Here is a 24272-nt window from a genome sequence, read left to right on the forward strand (position 1 = left end):
AGCTGCATTGCATGATCGGATCTGTTTTGCATGTCATGCATCGTTTTGAAGTTGGTTTTAGAAAGAGAAAATGGTTTTTCATGTGTTCTTGAACAAAGTCCCATTTTGATCGAAGAGTTTGGAACGAAAATCATGTTTTGTGTTTGTTCTTGCATGACCTTCTTGAATGGGTGCTTAGGTCCATATATTTTGAACTCTTGGCATGAAAACTCAGATTTTTCCTGAACTTTGTTTAACGGGACCTCGGCTTAATCCTGGTCAGTACCCGGTGTGTTTTATGAGCGGGAGCAGTGATTAAACTCCCAGCTTGTTTTGCTTTGTCTTTGACTTGGATCTGGCAAGAATGCCGAGATCATTTGCATGTATTTGGAGCTTGCTTTGAGAATGTGACTTGCCATGTGATTGTAGGTCCTTGATATTTGCTTTGAGTCTACACCTGAAGAACTAGGTGAGTGGTATTATTGATAAAGCTATGTTATACTCGTTTTGATAAATCTTGCTTGCTTGTTTTGACAAAAGTATTTGATAGCATGAATAAATAGCTCTTGTTTGATGAGTCAAGTATACTGCTTGTTTTGATGCCATCTTTGGAAAGGATACGGTCCTTGTTAAATCGGGCTACGGGCCTAAGTAACACAAGTCCCTTGTGCTGGAGGACTCTAAACTTTCGCAGTACTATGTGTAAAGGATACGGTCCTTGTTAAATCGGGCTACGGGCCTAAGTAACACAAGTCCCTTGTACTGGAGGACTCTAAACTTTCGCGGTACCAAGTGCACAAGTCCCTTGTATTGGAGGACTCTAAACTTTCGCAATACTTTTGACCAAACGATTACGGATCGTACAGCTTTTGTTATTTGATGATGAATACGGTTCATCCCTTGTCTCGCCGATGTTATGATATTTGATGATGAATACGGTTCATCCCTTGTCTCGCCGATGTTACGATATTTGATGATGAATACGGTTCATCCCTTGTCTCGCCGATGTTATGATATTTGATGATGAATACGGTTCATCCCTTGTCTCGCCGATGTTACGATATTTGATGATGAATACGGTTCATCCCTTGTCTCGCCGATGTTATGATATTTGATGATGAATACGGTTCATCCCTTGTCTCGCCGATGTTATGATATTTGATGATGAATACGGTTCATCCCTTGTCTCGCCGATGTTATGATATTTGATGATGAATACGGTTCATCCCTTGTCTCGCCGATGTTATGATATTTGATGATGAATACGGTTCATCCCTTGTCTCGCCGATGTTACGATATTTGATGATGAATACGGTTCATCCCTTGTCTCGCCGATGTTACGATATTTGACGATGAATACGGTTCATCACTTGCCTTGCTAAAGTTTTGGTGTGTTTCGTTTTGAAGGACCTCGGCTTTATTCATGTAAAACCTTTATTTTTAGTACCATTCACTGAGTTTTGTACTCACCCCTCTATATATATGTAGGTGATGAGCAGGACGGCGGCGACGCCTAGTTCGTTGGGATACTTGTTTTGGATTCGTGTATCTGTCGGCCTTACCTTGTCTTTACGTCGGCGATGCCCTGTTTTGCATGTCGGCGAATTCTTGAAAATCATGCTTCTTGACTTGTATTAGCTGTATTTTGTATATGTCGGCTCGAGAAGCCTTTTGATCAAGATGTAACATGTATTTTTGTACCTTGTTGTATTTAAATTGTGAAGTTAATTGGAATGTTTGGCACTGCTTTAATCTACGCACAGCTCTTATGGACCGCTTGTAATTGATTTATCGCTTCCGCATTTGTGAGCCCCCTATATTCGTACTCTGATTGTGTTAAGTTTCGAAAGGTTGGCCTTCGGTAATTACGGATTACTGGCCATCACGGCACCAAACTACTAGGGGCGGTTTGGGGTCGTGACATTAATACAGGAGTAAAATGAATAAAAATGAAAGTTGAATAAAAATAAAAATGAAAGTTGCATAAAATTAAAAATGGAAGTTCAATCCAGAAACCACTATACCTTAACGATCTATTTGGAAATTAAATAAAAAAGGAAGTTGAATAGAAAAGTAAATTGAATAAAAATGGAAGTCGAATAAAAATAAAAATGGAAGTTGCCGAAAATTAAAAATGGAAGTTCAATCAAAAACCAATATACCTTAACGATCTATTTGGAAATTAAACAGAAAAGGAAGTTTAATAGAAAAGTAAATTGAATAAAAATGGAATTTGAATAAAAATAGAAATGAAAGTTTCATAAAATTAAAAATGGAACTTCAATTCAGAAACCACTATACCTTAACGATCTATTTGGAAATTACATAAAAAAGGAAGTTGAATGGAAAAGAAGCTTGAATAAAAAAAGAAGTTGCAGAAAATTAAAATTTGAAGTTCCATAAAATTAAAAATGGAAGTTCATTAAACAAACCACTATACCTTAACGATCGATTTGGAAATTAAATAAAAAAGGAAGTTTAATAGAAAAGTAAATTGACTAAAAATGGAAGTTGAATAAAAAGAAAAGTGAAAGTTGCATAAAATTAAAAATGGATGTTCAATCCAGAAACCAGTATACCTTAACGATCTATTTGGAAATTAAATAAAAAAAGAAGTTGAATAGAAAATAAACTTGAATAAAAAAAGAAGTTGCATAGAAATAAAAATGGAAGTTGCAGAAAATTAAAATTGGAAGTTCATTCAAGAAACCACTATACCTTAACGATCTATTTGGAAATTAAATAAAAATGGAAGTCGAATAAAAATAAAAATGGAAGTTGCAGAAAATTAAAAATGGAAGTTCATTCAAGAAACCACTGCACCTTAACGATCTATTTGGAAATTGAATAAAAAAGGAAGTTGAGTAGAAAAGAAACTTGAATGAAAAAGGAAGTTAAATAAAAATAAAAATGAAAGTTGCAAAAAATTAAAAATGAAAGTTCATTCAATAAACTACTATACCTTAACGATCAATTTGGAAATTAAATAAAAAAAGAAGTTGAATAGAAAAATGACTTGAATAAAAATTGAAGTCGAATAAAAATAAAAATGGAAGTTGCATAAAATTAAAAATGGAAGTTCATTCAAGAAGCCACTATACTTGAACTGCCTATTTGGAAATTAAATAAAAAAGGAAGTTTAATACAGGAGTAAATTGAATAAAAATGGAAGTTGAATAAAAATAAAAATGAAAGTTGCATAAAATTAAAAATGGAAGTTCAATCCAGAAACCACTATACCATAACGATCTATTTGGAAATTAAATAAAAAATGAAGTTGAGTAGAAAAGAAACTTCGTTGAAAAAGGAAGTTAAATAAAAATAAAAATGGAAGTTGCAGAAAATTAAAAGTGGAAGTTCAGTCAAGAAACCACTATACCTTGACGATCTATTTGGAAATTAAATAAAAAAGGAAGTCGAACAGAAAAATAACTTGAATAAAAATGGAAGTCCAATCAAGAAACCACTATGCCTTAACGACCTATTTGGAAATTAAATAAAAAAAGGAAGTTGAATAGAAAAATAACTTGAATAAAAAGGGAAGTTGAATAAAAAAAAAATGGAAGTTGCAGAAAATTAAAAATGGAAGTTCATTCAAGAAACCACTATACCTTAACGATCTATTTTGAAATTAAATAAAAACGGAAGTTTCATAGAAAAGTAAATTGAATAAAAATGGAAATTGAATAAAAATAAAAATGAAACAAGCATAAAATTAAAAATGGAAGTTCAATCCAGAAACCACTATATCTTAACGATCTATTTGGAAATTAAATAAAAAAGGAAGTTGAGTAGAAAGGAAACTTGATTGAAAAACAAAGTTAAATAAAAATAAAAATGGAAGTTGCAGAAAATTAAAAATAGAAGTTAATTCAAGAAATCACTATACCTTAACGATCTATTAGGAACTTAAATAAAAAAGGAAGTTGAATAGAAAAATAACTTGAATAAAAATGGAAGTTGAAAATTAATAAAAATGGAAGTTGCAGAAAATTAAAAATTGAAGTTCATTCAAGAAACCACTATACCTTAACGATCTATTTGGAAATCAAATAAAAAAGGAAGTTGAGTAGAAAAGAAACTTGTATAAAAAAGGAAGTCAAATAAAAATAAAAATGGAAGTTGCAGAAAATTAAAAATGGAAGTTCATTGAAGAAACCACTATACCTTAATGATCTATTAGGAACTTAAATAAAAAAGGAAGTTGAATAGAAAAATAACTTGATAAAAAATGGAAGTTGAATAAAAATATAAATGGAAGTTGCATAAAATTAAAAATGGAAGTTCATTAAATAAACCACTATACCTTAACGATCTATGTGGAAATTAAATAAAAAAGAAAGTCTAATAGAAAAGTAAATTGAATAAAAATGGAAGTTGAATAAAAAGAAAAGTGAAAGTTGCATAATATTAAAAATGGAAGTTCAATCCAGAAACCACTATACCTTAACCATCTATTTGGAAATTAAATAAAAAAGGAAGTTGAATAGAAAAATAACTTGAATAAAAATGGAAGCTGAATAAAAATAAAATTGGAAGTTGCAGAAAATTAAAAATGGAAGTTCATTCAGGAAACCACTATACCTTAACGATCTATTTGGAAATTAAATAAAAATGGAAGTTGAATAGGAAAATAACTTGAATAAAAATGAAAGTCGAATAAAAATAAAAATGGAAGTTGTAAAAAATTAAAAAAGGAAGTTCATTAAAGAAACTACTATACCTTAACGATCTATTTCGAAATTAAATAAAAAAGCAAGTTTAATAGAAAAGAAAATTCAATAAAAATGGAAGATGAATAAAAATAAAAATGAAAGTTGCATAAAATTAAAAATCTAAGCTCAATCCAGAAACCATTATACCTTAACGATCTATTTGGAAATTAAATAAAAAAGGAAGTTGAATAGAAAAGAAGCTTGAATAGAACTAAAAATGGAAGTTGCAGATAATTAAAATTGGAAGTTCATTCAAGAAACCACTATACCTTAACGATATAATTGGAAATTAAATAAAAAAGGAAGTTTAATAGAAAAGTAAATTGAATAAAAATGGAAGTTGAATAAAAAAAAATGAAAGTTCAATCTAGAAACCACTATACCTTGACGATCGATTTGGAAATTAAATAAAAAAGGAAGTCGACTAGAAAAGAAACTTGAATAAAAAAGGAAGTTAAATAAAATTAAAAATGGAAGTTGCAGAAAATTAAAAATGGAAGTTCATTCAAGAAACCACTATACCTTAACGATCTATTTGGAAATTAAATAAAAATGGAAGTTGAATAGGAAAATAACTTGAATAAAAATGGAAGTTACACAAAATTAAAAATGGAAGTTCATTAAAGAAACCACTATACCTTAACGATCTATTTGGAAATTAAATAAAAAAGGAACTTTAATAGAAAAGAAAATTGAATAAAAATGGAAGTTGAATAAAAATAAAAATGAAAGTTGCATAAAATTAAAAATCTAAGTTCAATCCAGAAACCATTATACCTTAACGATCTATTTGGAAATTAAATAAAAAAGGAAGTTGAATAGAAAAGAAGCTTGAATAAAAAATGAAGTTGAATAGAAATAAAAATGGAAGTTGCAGAAAATTAAAATTAGAAGTTCATCAAGAAACCAGTATACCATAACGATATATTTGGAAATTAAATAAAAAAGGAAGTTTAATAGAAAAGTAGATTGAATAAAAATGGAAGTTGAATAAAAAAAAAATGGAAGTTCAATCCAGAAACCACTATACCTTGACGATTGATTTGGAAATTAAATAAAAAAGGAAGTTGAGTAGAAAAGAAACTTGAATAAAATAGCAAGTTAAATAAAACAAAAAATGAAAGTTGCAGAAAATTAAAAATGGAAGTTCATTCAAGAAACCACTATACCTTAACCATCTATTTCGAAATTAAATAAAAAAGGATGTTGAATAGAAAAATAATTGAATAAAAATGGAAGCTGAATAAAAATAAAAATGGAAGTTCCATAAAATTGAAAATGGAAGTTCATTAAAGAAACCACTGTACCTTACCGATCTATTTGGAAATTCAATAAAAAAGGAATTTTAACAGAAAAGTAAATTGAATAAAAATGGAAGTTGAAGAAAAAGAAAAGTGAAAGTTGCATAAAATTAAAAATGGAAGTTCAATTCAGAAACCAGTATACCTTAACGATCTATTTGGAAATTAAATAAACAACAAATTTTAATAGAAAAGTAAATTGAATAAAAATGAAAGTCGAATAAAAATAAAAATGGAAGTTCCATAAAATATAAAATGGAAGTTCATTAAAAAACCACTGTACCTTAACGATCTATTTGGAAATTAAATAAAAAAGGAATTTTAACAGAAAAGTAAATTGAATAAAAATGGAAGTTGAATAAAAAGAAAAGTGAAAGTTGCATAAAATTAAAAATGAAAGTTCAATCTAGAAACCAGTATACCTTAACGATCTATTTGGAAATTAAATAAAAAAGGAAGTTGAATAGAAAAGAAGCTTGAATAAAAAATGAAGTTGAATAGAAATAAAAATGGAAGTTGCAGAAAATTAAAATTGGAAGTTCATTCTAGAAACCACTATACCTTAGCGATCTATTTGGAAATTAAATAAAAAAGGATGTTTAATAGAAAAGTAAATTGAATAAAAATGGAAGTTGAATAGAAATAAAAATGAAAGTTTCATAAAATTAAAAATGGAAGTTCAATCCAGAAACCACTATACCTTAACGATCTATTTGGAAATTAAATTAAAAAGGAAGTTGAATGGAAAAGAAGCTTGAATAAAAAAAGAAGTTGCAGAAAATTAAAATTTGAAGTTCCATAAAATTAAAAATGGAAGTTCATTAAACAAACAACTATACCTTAACGATCTATTTGGAAATTAAATAAAAAATGAAGTTTAATAAAAAGAAAAGTGAAAGTTGCATAAAATTAAAAATGGATGTTCAATCCAGAAACCAGTATACCTTAACGATCTATTTGGAAATTAAATAAAAAAAGAAGTTGAATAGAAAATAAACTTGAATAAAAAAAGAAGTTGAATAGAAATAAAATTGAAAGTTGCAGAAAATTAAAATTGGAAGTTCATTCAAGAAACCACTATATCTTAACGATCTATTTGGAAATTAAATAAAAATGGAAGTCGAATAGAAAAATAACTTGAATAAAAATGGAAGTCGAAGAAAAATAAAAATGGAAGTTGCAGAAAATTAAAAATGAAAGTTCATTCAAGAAACCACTGTACCATAACGATCTATTTGGAAATTTAATAAAAAAGGAAGTTGAGTAGAAAAGAAACTTGAATGAAAAAGGAAGTTAAAGAAAAATAAAAATGAAAATTGCAAAAAATTAAAAATGGAAGTTCATTCAATAAACCACTATACCTTAACGATTTATTTGGAAATTAAATAAAAAAGGAAGTTGAATAGAAAAATGACTTGAATAAAAATGGAAGTCGAATAAAATAAAAATGGAAGTTACATAAAATTAAAAATGGAAGTTCATTCAAGAAACCACTATACCTTAACGATCTATTTGGAAATTAAATAAAAAAGGAAGTTGAGTAGAAATGAAACTTGAATGAAAAAGGAAGTTAAATAAAAATAAAAATGGAAGTTCATTCAATAAAACACTATACCTTAACGATCTATTTGGAAATTAAATAAAAAAGGAACTTGAATAGAAAAATGACTTGAATAAAAATGGAAGTCGAATAAAAATAAAAATGGAAGTTGCATAAAATTAAAAATGGAAGTTCATTCAAGAAACCACTATACTTGAATTATCTATTTGGAAATTAAATAGAAAAGGATGCTTAATAGAAAAGTAAATTGAATAAAAATGGAAGTTGAATAAAAATAAAAATGGAAGTTGCAAAAAATTAAAAATGGAAGTTCAATCCAGAAACCTGTATACCGTAACGATCTATTTGGAAATTAAATAAAAAAGGAAGTTAAATAAAAATAAAAATGGAAGTTGCAGAAAATTAAAAATGGAAGTTCATTCAAGAAACTAGTATACCTTAACGATCTATTTGGGAATTAAATAAAAAAGGAAGTTGAATAGAAAATGACTTGAATAAAAATGGAAGTCGAATAAAAATAAAAATGGTTGTTGCATAAAATTAAAAATGGAAGTTCATTCAAAAAAACACTATACCTGAACTGTTTTTTTGGAAATTAAATAAAAAAGGAAGTTTAACAAAAAAGTAAATTGAATAAAAATGGAAGTTGAATAAAAATAAAAATGAAAGTTGCATAATATTAAAAATGGAAGTTCAATCCAGAAACCACTATACCTTAACGATCTATTTGGAAATTAAATAAAAAAGGAAGTTGAGTAGAAAAGAAACTTGTTTTAAAAAGGAAGTTAAATAAAAATAAAAATGGAAGTTGCAGAAAATTAAAAATGGAAGTTCATTCAAGAAACCACTATACCTTAACGATCTATTTGGAAATTAAATAAAAAAGGAAGTCGAATAGAAAAATAACTTGAATAAAAATGGAAGTCGAATAAAAATAAAAATGGAAGTTGCATAAAATTAAAAATACAAGTTCATTCAAGAAACCACTATACCTTAACGATCTATTTGGAAATTAAATAAAAAAGAAGGTCAATAGAAAAGTAAATTGAATAAAATAGGAAGTTGAATAAAAATAAAAATGGAAGTTGTAGAAAATTAAAATTGGAAGTTCATTCAGGAAACCACTACACCTTAACGATCTATTTGCAAATTAAATAAAAAAGGAAGTTGAATAGAAAAATAACTTGAATAAAAATGGAAGTTGAATAAAAATAAAAATGGAAGTTGCACAAAATTAAAAATGAAAGTTCATTAAAGAAACCACTATACCTTAACGATCTATTTGGAAATTAAATAAAAAAGGAACTTTAATAGAAAATAAAATTGAATAAAAATGGAAGTTGAATAAAAATAAAAATGAAAGTTGCATAAAATTAAATATAGCGATCCCGGGTTTACCCTTGTTGTACAGTGATCCGGACTTGTGTCCGTGGATGTTAGTAGTTGTTTATTATCTTGTTTGCATCATTTTTACTTCTTATTTGAGTTATAGGATGTGTTGGGCAGGTTTGTTACAGGTTGGTTGTGTTTGGGAGCCTAGTGTTGCTGCCTAGATTTTTGGACCTTCGCTCGAGCGAGGAGTTGGTCGCTCGAGCAAGAATTGAGTTCGTGTCTGGTGGGTCGAGCTAGAGTGGCTTCGCTCGAGCGAGCGATTACGTCTGGTTCTGGACCTGAGAGTTGTATTTCTTGGCTCGAGCGAGCTTTCTTCGCTCGAGCGGTCTGGTTTGTTCTTCGCTCGAGCGAGAGGTTTGTCGCTCGAGCGAGCTTCTGGTTGCAGACCTGAGGGTTCGAGTTGTTGGCTCGAGCGAGCATTCTTTCGCTCGAGCGCACTTTTGAGTTGTTGGCTCGAGCGAGAACTTCTTGGCTCGAGCGAGAGTTTTCTGTGTCTGGTCGCTCGAGCGACAAAGTCTTCGCTCGAGCGAGCGTGTTTTATATCAGCGGACAGTAGCATTTTTGAACATCACTTTTTCACTTTCTTTTTGATCAAACCCTAGATCCGGGACCCTCTCTCTCTAAACTTACACTCTCTCTAAGATTTGATCTCCCTAGGGTGTGAATCTAGCCTAGGGTCTTTGTTAAAAAGATAGAGGGCGTTGAGAGCTTTGATTTAATCTGAAAAGGTGTGGATTTGGAGCACGTTGATTTTCGAGTCTTCATCTCCTTTTTGGCTCAAACTTTGAGGTAGGGATACCCTACTCCTCTCTATGGACTTTGTCTTTAAATTTTAGTATTTTGAGATGTTGGGGTTGGTTTGGTAATTTTGTGAAAGTTTGGGGCTTTTGTGCAATTTCACAAAAGTTGGGGTTTTATTCATAATAAACCTAGATGCATGTTTGGCATAGAGAAGTGGAATAAATGTTGAGTCATTGATGAAAATGGGACCTAAGGGTTGAAATGGTAATTATGGATAACGACCTAATTACATTGTTAGATTAATTGGGATAATTAATTGTGAGAAATGAGGAAATGAAATGTTGATTGAATATCCATTGTGCATTTATTTTCTGTTTAGAGATAACTGCTTTGGGCTATCGGTGGAGGATAGTCGTGATTGTTGTAGACAATGCATGATGATTAGGCAAACGGAAACTAATCAATAGAATGTGTCATGGAACTTGACGGTTGATAGAATACATTAACTGTATATATTATGTGATTGTATATAGAATCATTGTGTTTGTATACGTTATGTGTAGAGGAGGAGATGGGGGATGTACTCCGCGGTTTAGGGGAAGATAGGGGATGTACCTCTAAACCGGATAGTGTAGGGAGAAGATAGGGGATGAACTCCGTAGATACAGCTCATATGCTTGTCTAGAGAAGTGAAGATAGAGCTCATATGCTTATCTTTGTGAAATGTGGATATAGCTTATATGCTTATCTGTGAATGTGGATATTGTTATTATACATATCTGTTGAGAATGTGGATATAGCTTATATGCTTATCTGTGAATGTGGATATTGTTTTTATACATATCTGTTGAGAACGTGGATAGTGCTAACATGCTTATCTGTTAAAAAAAAAAGGAAAACGAAAAGTAACTTGGACTCATAAGTCGTATGACATAAATGTGTTATTTATGTGAATGTATCAGTGTTGGCCATCTATCAATTGCTAATCTTTTAGTCATTGTTCATGGTTGGTTTAGTGTATTTCTACTGGGCTGTGGCTCACCCTATATGGGAATATCATTTTCAGGTACAGGTAGCATGCCACCTCCAAGGACATAGCTTGGGAGGCTAGAGGCGGACTTACTTTTGTCGTTTTACTTTTGATGTATTACATGTAACTTCAAGCCAAGGGCTTAACGTGTATGAGTTAGCACTCTTTTGTTGTAACCAAGTGTTAACTTGGAAAGCTGTAAGCCCGTAGGGCATTTTGCTTTTGTTGTTAACATGTAATACTTTTGTAATCAAACTCGGATGAATAGAACAATGTGGTTATTTCATATGTCAATGAATGTCTTATTTGATGGGTTTAATGTTTTTTTTTAGGGCGTTACAACTTGGTATCAGAGCGTACCGGGTTCGAATACTTTGGGTACGTGGGAAGTGATTAGTATCACAATGGGTTTGTCTCGCTTGATAGAGACTTAGATGTAGTATCATATGCTATGTGCTTAATTGATAACATGCTTATGTGACTATATGGGTATGGGATTTACTTTCTAGGATGTTGATTGGATCCTTGGATTTCTGAGAGTCTTGTTGGAAAAGCACTTGATCAATGCTATTTCTAACCGGAACTCTAGTAACGCCTCGGGACTATCATTATCCGGAAATGAAATTCGTAAGTGCTTATGTATTTATGTGCTTACGTGGAGTGAATTACAGTTGTCCATGCATTAGGACGTGAGTGTTTAGTTTCAGCACATTTGTGAATGTGCTAACGTTCTGTATTACCTTTATTAGGATGTCAGGACGAGGAAGAGGTGCTGGGCGTGGTAGACCTGCGAGGCAGGAAGTACCTTTACCGGAGAAGGTTCCGGCAGTGCAGGAGGGAGTTGGTCAGGCCAATGTGGCTGAGCCAGTGGGTCAGCAGGCCATGGGTGCCTTGGCCAGAGAGATAGCAGGAGCTTTGGGTATTCTTAGAGCTGGGAATCAGGCAGCTGAGGCAGGGCCTTCGTTCTTGAAGAGGGAGTTTTTCCGGTCTAATCCGGATGAGTTTATTGGGGATCCGAAGGAGCCACTGAAGGCTGATGAGTGGCTAGAGCAAATGAGTAAGACGTTCGAGATGCTTGGCATTGAGGACGGAGCACTGAAAGTGACCTTGGCATCCTTCCAACTGAAGGGAGATGCGGGTCAGTGGTGGAAGTATGAGAAGGCTCGTGTTGGTGGTACTTGGGAGGCGTTTGTGAATGTCTTTCAAGAGAGGTTTTTGTCTGCAGCAGCTAGGGAGAAGCTGAGGGATCAGTTTAGCCGGCTTAATCAGCAGGGCTTGTTGGTGGCCGAGTTTGAGGCTACTTTCACCAGTCTGTCCAGGTTTGCACCTGAACTGGTGGCGTCTGAGGAACGCCGTTGCTATGAGTTTGAGCGGAAGTTGAGGCGGGGCCTCAAGTTGAGAGTCGGTGGGTCTTACATCCGAGAGTATAGACACCTGGTAGATGCTGCTGCTCATATGGAAATTATGATACAGGAAGAGGAGGAAGAACAGAGGGGCTCCAAGCGGAGCCAGGATGGTCAGGGTGATGGCAGGAGACAGAGGGGTTATAACCCTCAGCAGTGTCAGGGTGGAGTTCCTAGATCGACCTTTCCAGTACCGAGTGCAGGCTCGGGGAGAGGCAATCAGGGGGAGTTTGCTTGTTACAAGTGTGGCCAGCTGGGTCACAAGGTTTCTGTTTGCCCGCAGAAGGGTGGAGGTCAAAGAGCTGCTTCTTCTTCAGCTAGACAGCAGAGTGAGAGTTCGGGCAGGGGGCAGCCCTTGTCCTGTTATCAGTGTGGACAGCCTGGGCATCTGAAGAGGTTTTGCCCACAGTTGAGTGCCACTTCGGGAGCGTCTGGTTCCAGGCAGACGCAGGGTTTTCAGCTAGCTCAGTCTGTGCAGGCCTCGAGGGCCAATCCGGGAGCTTCGTCATCCCAGTCTGTGCAGCAGTCTTTTGGTCCGAGAGGTGACCAGGTAGACCAGGGGCCTACGGGGCGCGTGTATGCTGTTACCGCGCAAGATTTAGTACCGGCTCCATCGGTAGTGAGAGGTAATTTTCTGTTTTGCAACTCGGTTGCCACCTCACCGAGAGATAGAGTTCTCTATTGATTTAGTGCCCGGCACGGCGCCGATTTCTATGGCACCTTACCGTTTCGCTCCAGCAGAGTTGGTTGAGTTGAAAGTTCAGCTCCAGGAATTGCTCGATAAGGGCTTTGTTCGCCCTAGTGTTTCGCCGTGGGGAGCACCGGCCCTCTTTGTTAAAAAGAAAGATGGTGCCTTGAGATTGTGTATTGACTACCGGAAGTTGAATCGGGCTACGGTTAAGAATAAGTATCCTATGCCCCGTATAGATGACCTGTTTGACCATTTGAAGGGTTCCCGTTGTTTCTCTAAGATAGACTTGAGATCGGGTTACCACCAGTTGAGGGTCAGGGAGGAGGATGTTCTTAAAACGGCATTCCGTACGCGGTATGGCCATTATGAGTTTCTGGTGATGCCATTTGGGCTTACCAATGCACCGGCAGTCTTTATGGACTTGATGAACCGGATTTTCCGGGAGTTCTTAGACCGATTTGTGGTCGTCTTTGTGGACGACATGCTTATCTATTCGCCTTCAGAGGAGGAGCACGAGGAACACTTGAGAGTGGTGCTTGAGTTGCTTAGAGCCCATAGGCTGTATGCCAAGTTTGGGAAGTGTGAGTTCTGGCTGAGGGAAGTCAAATTCTTAGGCCACGTGGTATCGGGGGAAGGAGTGTCTGTTGATACGTCCAAGATTGAGGCAGTGCAAGATTGGGCACAGCCTAAGAGTGTGTTTGAGATCCGCAGTTTTCTGGGATTGGCTGGGTATTACCGTCGGTTTGTGAAAGATTTCTCCAGGTTAGCATCACCATTGACTAGGCTGACTCGGAATGGAGTAAAGTTTGTGTGGAGTGAGACTTGCGAAAAGTCGTTTCAAGAGCTGAAAGTTAGATTGACCACTGCTCCGGTGTTGATTATTCCGGAGAGAGGGTTGGGTTATGCGGTTTATTGTGATGCCTCACGAGAGGGTTTGGGTTGTGTGTTGATGCAAGAGGGGAATGTGGTAGCTTATGGCTCACGTCAGTTGAAAATACACGAGAAGAATTACCCTACGCACGACCTAGAGTTAGCAGCTGTGATCTTTGCCTTGAAAATCTGGAGGCACTACCTTTATGGTGAGAAGTTCGAGGTGTTCTCGGACCATAAGAGTTTGAAGTATCTGTTTACACAGAGAGACTTGAATCTGAGGCAGAGGAGATGGATGGAGTTCATCGAGGATTATGATTTTGAGTTACATTATCACCCGGGAAAGGCCAATGTCGTGGCCGATGCCCTTAGTAGAAAATCCATTAGTGATGTAGCTAGTATAGCCATCCGGGAATGGGAGATGTTGCGTGCACTTGGTGAGTTTGATTTGCTACTGGGCGAATCTGTTGAGGCTGCGGCCTTGTTTTCTGTTGTTGCGCAGCCTACACTTGTGACTCGTGTGTTAGAGGCTCAGAGGGGTGACCTCGAGGTAGAATCCCTCCGAGAGAAGATCTCCAGTGGGAAAGTTGAGAAGGGTTTGACGGTGTATCCCGACCTGAGTGTGAGATACCGAGACCGTCTGTTTGTACAGGAGTCTTGCCGCGAGGAGGTACTCCGAGAGTTTCATCATTCGCGCCTTGCGGTGCATCCGGGAGGTAAGAAGATGTATCAGGATTTAGGTCGCCAGTTTTGGTGGCGGGGCATGAAGAGAGATGTGGCAATCTTCGTGTCTAAGTGTCTTACTTGTCAGCAAGTGAAGGCCGAGCATCAGAGGCCAGCGGGTTTGTTGCAACCCTTGCCTATTGCCGAGTGGAAGTGGGAGCATGTCACTATGGACTTCGTTATAGGTCCTCCGAGGACTCAGCGGGGTAGTGATGCTATTTGGGTGGTTGTAGACCGGTTGACTAAGTCGGCGCACTTTATTCCTATGCGCGTGAGAGATTCGGTGGATCATCTTGCCGACTTGTATATTCGGGACGTAGTGAGATTGCACGGGGTCCCAGTGACGATCGTCTTAGATAGAGATCCTCGTTTTACTGCTAGGTTGTGGCAGAGTTTGCAGAGTGCCTTGGGCACTAAGTTGACCTTTAGTACGGCTTATCATCCTCAGACTGATGGGCAGTCCGAGCGTACTATTCAGATCCTCGAGGATATGCTTCGGGGTTGTGTCCTGGATTTCAGTGGGACGTGGGAGAGGCACTTGCCTTTGGTAGAGTTTGCCTACAACAACAGTTTTCAGTCTAGCATCGGTATGGCACCGTTTGAGGCCTTGTATGGCCGACCGTGTAGGTCTCCAGTGTGTTGGGCCGAGGTGGGTGATGCACCTTTGTTGGGTCCGGAGTTGGTTAGGGAGACGACGGAGAAAGTTGAGCTTATCCGTAGGAGGCTTGTTACAGCCTAGAGTCGACAAAAGAGTTATGCCGACAGTAGGAGGAGGCCTTTAGCGTTTGAGGTAGGTGATCATGTCTTTCTGAAGATATCACCTAGGCGAGGTTTGATGAGGTTTGGGAAGAGTGGGAAGTTATCCCCTCGGTTTATTGGTCCTTTTGAGATCCTTGAGAGGATTGGCGAGGTTGCTTATCGGTTAGCCTTACCGCCGCAGTTGTCCAGAGTTCATGACGTGTTTCATGTGAGTATGCTTCGAAAGTATGAGCCAGATCCATCACATGTGTTGGATTGGACTGATTTAGAGGTAGATGAAACAGATTTGGACTCTTTGGTTCAGATTAAGAACCGTGACACAAAATCGAGAGTCCGAACTGTAGCGAGGTCCCCCCCCCCCGCGGGCTTGTTACAGTTTCTGGCGACTCTGCTGGGGATTTTTAGAGAGCTTGACTCGAACTCGTGATATCCCGTTTTGATTTCATTTATTTGTTTCTTTGCATTGCATGTGCATTGGTGCGCCTAGGAACACAGTGTTTGCCATCTGCCATTCCTGAACGGTTTGCCGGAGGCTTGTCTTGTCAAGGCATGTCCATAAGGCTGACCGGCTATGGGCTCTGACAGCATGGGGACACAAACCCCGGTTTACCGGGGCACCCTTTCTGACCATTCGACCTAGTTCATATTCGGATCCATAGTGACCATTCCAAATTAGGACAGGCTGCTTACCCGATATTAGGTTGTTTGAGAACCGCTGTGTGCGTAGTGAAACCCTAGCTCCTGACAAAATAGGACAGGGAAACCCTACCCCAATGTAGGGGTGTTTTGGCTCTTTTTACTTGCTATGTGCTTTTAGAATGTATTTCTACAGGGAAATGTACATACCAGTTTGCAAGTCTGGGCATCAGGCCTGAGGGCATCAGTATCAGTTTTAAGAGAATCAGTCGTCTGCGGGTATCAGGGTTCAGTGTTGGGAACAGAGTTTGTTTTTGGGGAAACGGTGATCAATATCGAGGAATAGTGTGTTCGGCTCACCGACTTTGTATTTTGAATATCCAACTGTGTATTATATGTTTATTTTATACTGTTGTGCTGTCCGGTTGTCGGTTTATTTATTGCTTTATTTATCTTTTTGCTAGGTAGTTTAGCATCATTGTGTCTAACCCAGTAGACATTCCCCAAGCACTCTGGATCAGAGGTCGCCGGCTCCATCGATCTGAGGATCTGATAGAAGGACAACCAGTGTACCATTCTCTACCCCCGGTTACTAAACGGAAGGCAACTAAGCAGAGGACATCGGTTCAACAGTCAGTGCAAAGGGCTTTGTCTACCCCACCTGTGTACAGTAGGGATCAGGATCCCGTTTCACCCACAGAGAGGGAACGCATACCAGTAACTCAACCAGAGCAGAATAGTATGGCTAGCTTAGAGGAGATGGTGCGCCAACTTCAAGAAAGCATGAAAATGATGCAGCAGGATGCTGTCCGACAGGCAGAATTCGCTAGACAACAAGCTACAGTCATGAGTGAGCAAGCGGATTTAATTGGGAGATTGCAATAGCAAACTGGGGCATCACCTTCGCAGCAAATTCCTCCTCCATTAAGGGCTCCAATACCCGAAGAGACACCAAACGCCCGGAATGTCCAAGTGGATACAGACATCCCAACAGGGCCAGCTCCCCTCCCGATTCCACCTCAACAATCCAAGGCACCCACCCCCATCAATCTGTCGGATTCTCCCTTCGAGTCCGAGGTGGACCCCATGACGTTAAAAATGCACAAGCTTGAAAAGCTGTTCAAGAAATCTCAAGGTGCGAAGTCCATTCCGGACATTGGAGACGGATACATCGACACAGCTGTGACGCTGCCAGATCGGTTTAAGATGCCACAAATTGATCGTTTTGACGGATCTGAGGATCCCATGGTACACCTGCGACTATTCTCAGACGTCCTAAGGCCAATGGGCCTCACTAGATTGCAGAAGCTATCTTTATTCGGCCGGACCTTGTTGGGTGTGGCGGCCGCATGGTATGCCAAATTAGACGATGATGTCAAGAGAAATTGGGACGAGATGGCCGAGGCCTTCATCCTGCAGTACTCGTATAACACACAAATCGAGATGACGACCCGGGATCTCGAGACAACGAGGCAAGAACCCAAGGAGAGCTTCTTAGAATTTGTAACCAGATGGCGAGCTAAGGCTTCGATGATGACCTTAAGACCCACAGACAAAGATCAGATTCGGATGATTGTGCGCAATCTTCAGCCGAAGCTAATGCAAAAGATGATTGTAGTCCCCTTTCCCACCTTTGCCGATCTGCATGAAATGGGGGTGCAGATCGAGGACGCCTTGAGACAAGGTTGGATTGATAATGACCGGGAGCAACCCCGCAGAAATTTCAATCGTAATACTAATGCAGGCCCGAGCGGCGCTACGACTGCCAGGACCTCCGAAGTAAGTATGGTCACCACTAACCCTTCCCCAAGAAATACGGCAGCCACACCATTCTCCGGTGCATCCGGAAGCAACTCACAAACAGCCAAATACCCTCCCAGAAACACCAGAACCTTCGCTCCACTTTATATGCCCCTGTCCAAAGCTTTGGGGGTTTTGATCAGAAAAGGGCATCTGAAGCCCCTAGAGCCGCGGCCCTTACCTGAAAGACTGCCTGCCACCCACAATCCGGCCAAGTATTGTGCGTTCCACCAGCAGCACGGTCATGACACCGACCTATGCTTTCGTTTACGTCATGAGATTCAAGATCTTATTGATAATGGGGTGATTTTACCCCCTGAAAAACCCAATGTTACTACAAATCCTCTCCCCACACATAACCAAGTTCCACCACCCAAAAGAATCAATTTCATCCACACTGGGGTCGCATCCTACGATCCTAGTATCTATATCACACCCTCCTACCTGCCTAAGCCGAAATTTTTCCTCCCTGATTGCACCAATTTGTGCATGATGGATGTCTCTATAACCCAGCCCAAACCAGTGGTGGTGACCACCGAGAACAGGAAAGAGGTTGTCAAACCGGAGTCTGTGGAGCCTGAGAATGATGTTGGGAATACTTACAGTCCGAGTGACTACATTTCACCAGTGGGCCAGAATAGACCAAATGTCGGATTTCCAGTCGGGGGAGAGCTGTGTGTAATCCGAGGGAACAGTTCAAGACAGGAAACGGATGATTTGGCAGCCATGGAAGAGGACCTTGCCAAGTTCCAATGTTGTGATAACCGAGATCTAGAATATTCAGCCATCAACTGGTACGATAATGAAGAATCAGTGGAGGCCACGGGATGGTTAGACGATCAGCCAGATGTAATAGGGGAGTTCCAGTCAGAACAAGGCCCGGCAGGGGCGGGAATGTCCACAACGGCCGGGAGTGTCGAAGAACGGAGTACATCGCCGGAGAGCGTCGGTGTCGAGAGTTTCGCTCGGGAATGGAGCATTTTAAGTACAGGGATCAGTGCGCAATCTACTGCATTGACACAGCCAGAACAAGAGAGATTCGAGGATTCTGAGAAGATCAGGAAAGCAAAAGGCCACGTGGGGGTCGAAACCGCCACAAGTACGAAAATGGAGAATGTTGCGAGCATAGGGATAAAAGGTACTGCGAGTATCGGGACAGTTGTGCCAGAACCAGACAGATGCTTGTCAGCTGCAGATGGTATGTGGTGGGAAGACGACGATCTATGTCTGGCCCACACGGACGAGGATTGGAAAGATAACCGACCAGATGATACCTGGTATATCGGCGAAGTCGATCACATGACTAGGAGTGGACGGTATTTCAAGCCTCCACACCTAGATCAACCAGAGGCGTCTGGAAAAGATAATGAAGCAGAGAAACAAAAGGAGAAGCAACTCGAAGACGAGGCCGTGTTGAGACAATTAAAAAAGATACAAGCAGACATCTCCATCTGGGGACTGCTTATGGCTTCTCGAGTACACAGGCAGGCTGTCCTTTCAGCCATGGACAAAGCCAAACTTTCCATAGACACCACGCCCGAACAACTGGTGGGCTTAGTCTTTTCGGGAGGAAGTTCCCCAGCATTGAGTTTTTCTGACAAAGAACTGCCACCCGAGGGTGCGAACCATAACAAGTCACTCTACATCTCTGTGGAGTGTAGGGATAAATGGATACCTGTGGTGCTTGTCGACACGGGGTCCGCTATTAACGTCTGCCCGGCAAGGACAGCTTATGCGATTGGTTTGAAAGTCGCGGATTTCGTACCAACGGCTCAGGTAATTCGGGCGTATGACAACACAAGCCGGGAAGTAATGGGAACAGTTAAGATTCAAACAAAGGTTGGGTCAGGACAGCACGAGATAGATTTCCACGTCTTGGAGGTCCCTGCAACGTTCAACCTGCTTTTGGGGCGGCTGTGGCTACATCAGGTAAAGGCGGTCTCCTCTACCCTACATCAAATGGTGAAATACCCCTATGGGAAGGGAGTAGCCATTGTTTTTGGAAACTCATCAATTCATCCACCACCGGAGGTATCTACGCCGGTTCTAGAAATTGAGCATGGTATGGAAGATGTGTTCATATCAGGCTTTACCTTGGCCGAGGCTCGGGTCGTACAGAACATCATGGCAGCTAATGAAGGGGTGTATGTTAGTGCCCAAGCAGTCTATCTTATGAACAAACTCCAGCACATCCCTGGGATGGGATTAGGCAAGAGCGGCAGGAAAGGTGCCGCAGCATCGGCCGAAGTGCCACATAACCCACATACCTTTGGTTTGGGCTACCTACCCACCAAAGAGGATTGGATAAGGAAAGGAAAGGAAATGGCCGGAAGGGCCAGAGCAAAACAGATGGGGAAACCCTTTGACTTAATGCACCAGCCCATTCGGGGGACCCTAAACGGACGCTTCGTCCGGGAGGGGGAGGACTTTCCGTTCTGTGGTTTCCCAGAGCCGTGGCTCAACGCAGAGAAGAAGCGCGTACCGGGATTTGAGATTTTCTTTGATTTACAGTTACCTGAGGATGACATCGCCGAAGGGCAGGCAGATCTATCGGCTGAGGCTGAGCAAAGTAAGCAAGTGCAGTCTGAGGACGATGAAAACGAAATGGGGGCAGCGCTGGCATGTCTGCTTTCAGATCCTCCGATCGAACAGAGGTGCTTGGGGGATAGCTCCTCGGTATGTGTGATTGGGAATGAAGCGGCTGCGAGCCTACCATCAGCTATTTTGGATGCGTCCATCGCACCTTCTCTCATCTGGTAATATGAAGAAGGCTTTTTATCAAGCAGCACCGGGTCAGGTAGTGAGCCGGAATCTGATTCTACCGAATCTTGTGCGTCGGAATCAGATTCCAGCTCAACTGAGTCTGAGTCCGGTATTCCCGGGGGTGATAACCCGGATGCCACAGTCCTGTCTAGGTCGTCTTTTTCATTTTCTTTTGAGTCTGTTGTAACAGAGGAATCCGACGGCTCGGAAGTATTTAATGAGAACGACGTGGATGTGGTTTCGGAGTATTTTTCTGTGCCTTTGATTTATTGCTTAAATCAGGATTTTCAAAATTTTGATGAAAACGACGAGGGAGAAATCCCTCCGGTTTTGCAATGGTTAATTGATCAAGAGTAGGAAAGGTTTGTTAAACCCTTAATGGATGAAATCACTACTGTGAATGTTGGTACTGAGAAGGACCCGCGGCTGGTCCAGATCGGGTCCACGTTGTCTTCTGAGGAACGCGAGCGCTTAGTCGCTTTGTTAAAAGATTTCAAAGATGTTTTCGCGTGGTCCTACGAAGACATGCCTGGAATCGATCCTGAGATTGTACAGCACCGGATCCCTCTTGATCCCGAGGCCCGACCTGTCAAACAGAAGCTCAGAAGGATCCGCCCTGATTGGGCCATTAAGATCAAGGAAGAGGTCACCAAGCAGATTGATGCAGGCTTCCTGTTGGTGTCTGAGTACCCGACTTGGCTGGCCAACATTGTTCCGGTGCCGAAGAAAGACGGCAGAATTCGGGTCTGTGTAGACTTCAGAGATTTGAACAGGGCCAGTCCGAAGGACGACTTTCCCTTGCCGCACATTGATGAATTGGTAGATTTCACGGCAGGACATGCCTTGCTTTCGTTTATGGATGGCTTCTCAGGTTATAATCAGATAGTAATGGCACCCGAAGACCGGGAAAAGACTGCGTTCACTACCCCGTGGGGTACATATTGTTATAGAGTGATGCCATTTGGGTTGAAAAACGCTGGAGCTACCTATCAACGGGCAGCAACTACAATATTGCATGATATGATCCATAAAGAGGTCGAGGTGTATGTGGATGACATGATTGTCAAGTCCAAAGAAAGAGAGGGCCACTACGCCGCCTTACAAAAATTCTTTCAGAGGATCAGAGAGTTTCGGCTGCGGCTGAATCCCCAGAAGTGTACTTTTGGTGTTACAGCAGGGAAGATGCTAGGGTTTCTGATTACGCAAAGGGGCATCGAGGTCGACCCTTCCAAAATCAAGGCCATCTTAGAAATGCCACCACCAAGGACTGAAAAGGAGGTGCGAGTCTTTCTAGGTAAAGTGCAATTCGTAAGACGGTTTATCTCTAGATTAACCTTGACTTGTGAACCACTTTTTGGTCTCCTGAAGAAAGGAAAGAAATTCCAATGGGACGGCCGATGTCAAGCAGCTTTTGAGCAGATCAAAGAGTATCTACAGAACCCGCCTGTGTTGTCACCGCCAGAACCGGGGAGACCGTTGATATTGTATCTTTCGGTAACTGAGACCACCATGGGCTGCATGCTCGCACAGGAGTCAGAAGACAAAGTGGAAAGGGCCATCTACTATCTGAGCAAAAAGATGCTGGATTACGAGACCCGCTACACTCCGCTCGAGAAGGCTTGCTTGGCCTTGGTATGGGCTACCAGGAAGCTGCGGCACTACCTATTAGCTCACTCTGTAATGTTGGTTTCGCGTTTGGATCCCATCAAATATCTTTTCGAGAAACCAGCACTTACGGGTAGGCTGGCTCGTTGGTTGCTATTGCTTTCCGAATTTGACTTGAAGTATGTAACACGCAAGTCGGTGAAAGGGAGAGCAGTAGCGGAATTCCTTGCCGACCATCCGGTTGAGGGGGATGAGGCGGTTGAGTACCTATTCTCAGATGAAGCTATTCTGCACATCGAAGATGAAACTTGGACGATGTACTTTGATGGGGCATCAAACCAGTATGGGTATGGGATAGGGGTGTTGCTGATAGCGCCTGATGATTCCCGTATCCCTTTAGCGTTCAAGCTCCAATTCAGGGTCTCGAACAATGAAGCAGAGTATGAGGCATGTATTGCTGGTCTAGAAGCAGCCCTAGAACTAGGGGTAAGACGATTGGACGTCATTGGGGACTCGAATCTTGTTGTGTCTCAGGAAAAAGGAGACTGGAAGGTCAAGGAGGAAAGGATGATAATTTACCACCAAACCTTGGATTTGTTAATTCCTCGGTTCAAGAAACTAAATTTCACCCACCTCGTAAGAGAGAACAACAGGTTCGCAGATTCACTAGCAACTCTATCTTCCATGATAGACATCCCGTCGGGAGTCCGGATGCGTCCAGTCATCATTGATCAGAAGTTTGCACCAGCATACGAGTCAATTTCCGCCATAGATGAGGCTCAAGATGATAACCCCTGGTATTACGATATTTGGAACTTCTTGGAAAAGGAGACGTATCCCCTAGGGGCAAGCGCCAAGGATAAGAGGGCCGTTAGAAGAATGGCTATTCAGTTCATCATCTGCGGAGGTAAGCTGTACAAAAGGGGTTATCTGGGAATGCATAAGCTCTGTGTAGAAGCCGAAGAGTCGAAGCGCCTAATGGAGGCCATCCACGGAGGGGAGTGCGGCGCGCACATGAATGGAGTAATGTTGGCCAGAAAGATCCTCAAGCAGGGTTACTACTGGTCGACCATGGAGGAGGATTGTATCGGCTTCGTTCGGCAATGCCACAAATGCCAGATCCATGCAAACCGTATGAATATCCCACCATCCAAGCTTTACAACATGACGTCCCCGTGGCCATTTTCCGTGTGGGGGATTGATGTGATCGGAGCTGTTACCCCGAAGGGGTCGAACGGACATGAGTATATCCTCGTAGCGATAGATTATTTCACAAAGTGGGTCGAGGCCCAATCATACGCGGTGTTGAAGGCGTCGCATGTCGCCAAGTTCATCAGAAACAACATCATTTGCCGCTACGGGGTGCCAAACGAGATTATTTCGGATAATGGATCCCACTTTAAGAAAGAAGTGGTCGACTTGTTGGAAAAGTATAACGTGGCTTTTCATAAGTCATCTACGTACCGGCCGCAAACCAACGGAGCAGTTGAGGCCGCCAACAAGAACATCAAGCATATACTGCGGAAAATGGTGGAGACCTACCGAGATTGGCCAGATAAGTTGCCATTTGCTCTATGGGGCTACAGGACTTCAATTAGAACTTCAACCGGAGCAACTCCGTATTCGTTAGTTTATGGAATGGAGGCTGTTCTACCTATTGAAATTGAAGTTCCGTCGTTACGGGTATTGGCTGAGTGTCAGATAGCTGAGGCAGATTGGCAGCAGAGCAGGTTTGAGGAACTCATGCTCTTTGACGAGAGAAGGCTGAAAGCACTGTACCACGTCCAAAGTTATCAACGCAGAATTGCGCGGGCTTTTAACAAGAAGGTTAAGTCCAATAATCTAAAGGAAGGAGATTTGGTACTCAAAGACAACCGAGCACCCATCCACGACCCGAGGGGCAAGTTCAGACCCAATTGGACTGGTCCCTACATTATCAAAGCTATCTGGTCAGGCGGAGCTGTGGTTCTGATGGACTTAGATGGCTTAGAATTTTCCCAACCGATCAACATGGACAAGTTGAAGAAATACTACCCTTGAGAGGCTCGCTAGGCCGAAAACCCGAAAGGCCGACCTAGGCAAAAGCTAGAGCACAAAAAATTAGAAAATATAAAAACTGAGCTCGCAAGGCTGAAAACCCGCAAAGGGCGGCCTTGGCAAAAGTTAGAGCGCAAAAGGAGAGTGAAAATACTCGAGCGAACCTAAGCCGAAACTACGTGAGGCTTGATTCCCATGTTTGGGATACGTAGGCAGCTTCATCCTGAAGTTCAACTATAACACTTCCCCGATCAACTTTGTCCATT

Source organism: Camellia sinensis, chromosome 2 (genome assembly GCF_055761805.1).
Source record: "Camellia sinensis isolate YWXY chromosome 2, ASM5576180v1, whole genome shotgun sequence".
NCBI lineage: Eukaryota > Viridiplantae > Streptophyta > Magnoliopsida > Ericales > Theaceae > Camellia > Camellia sinensis.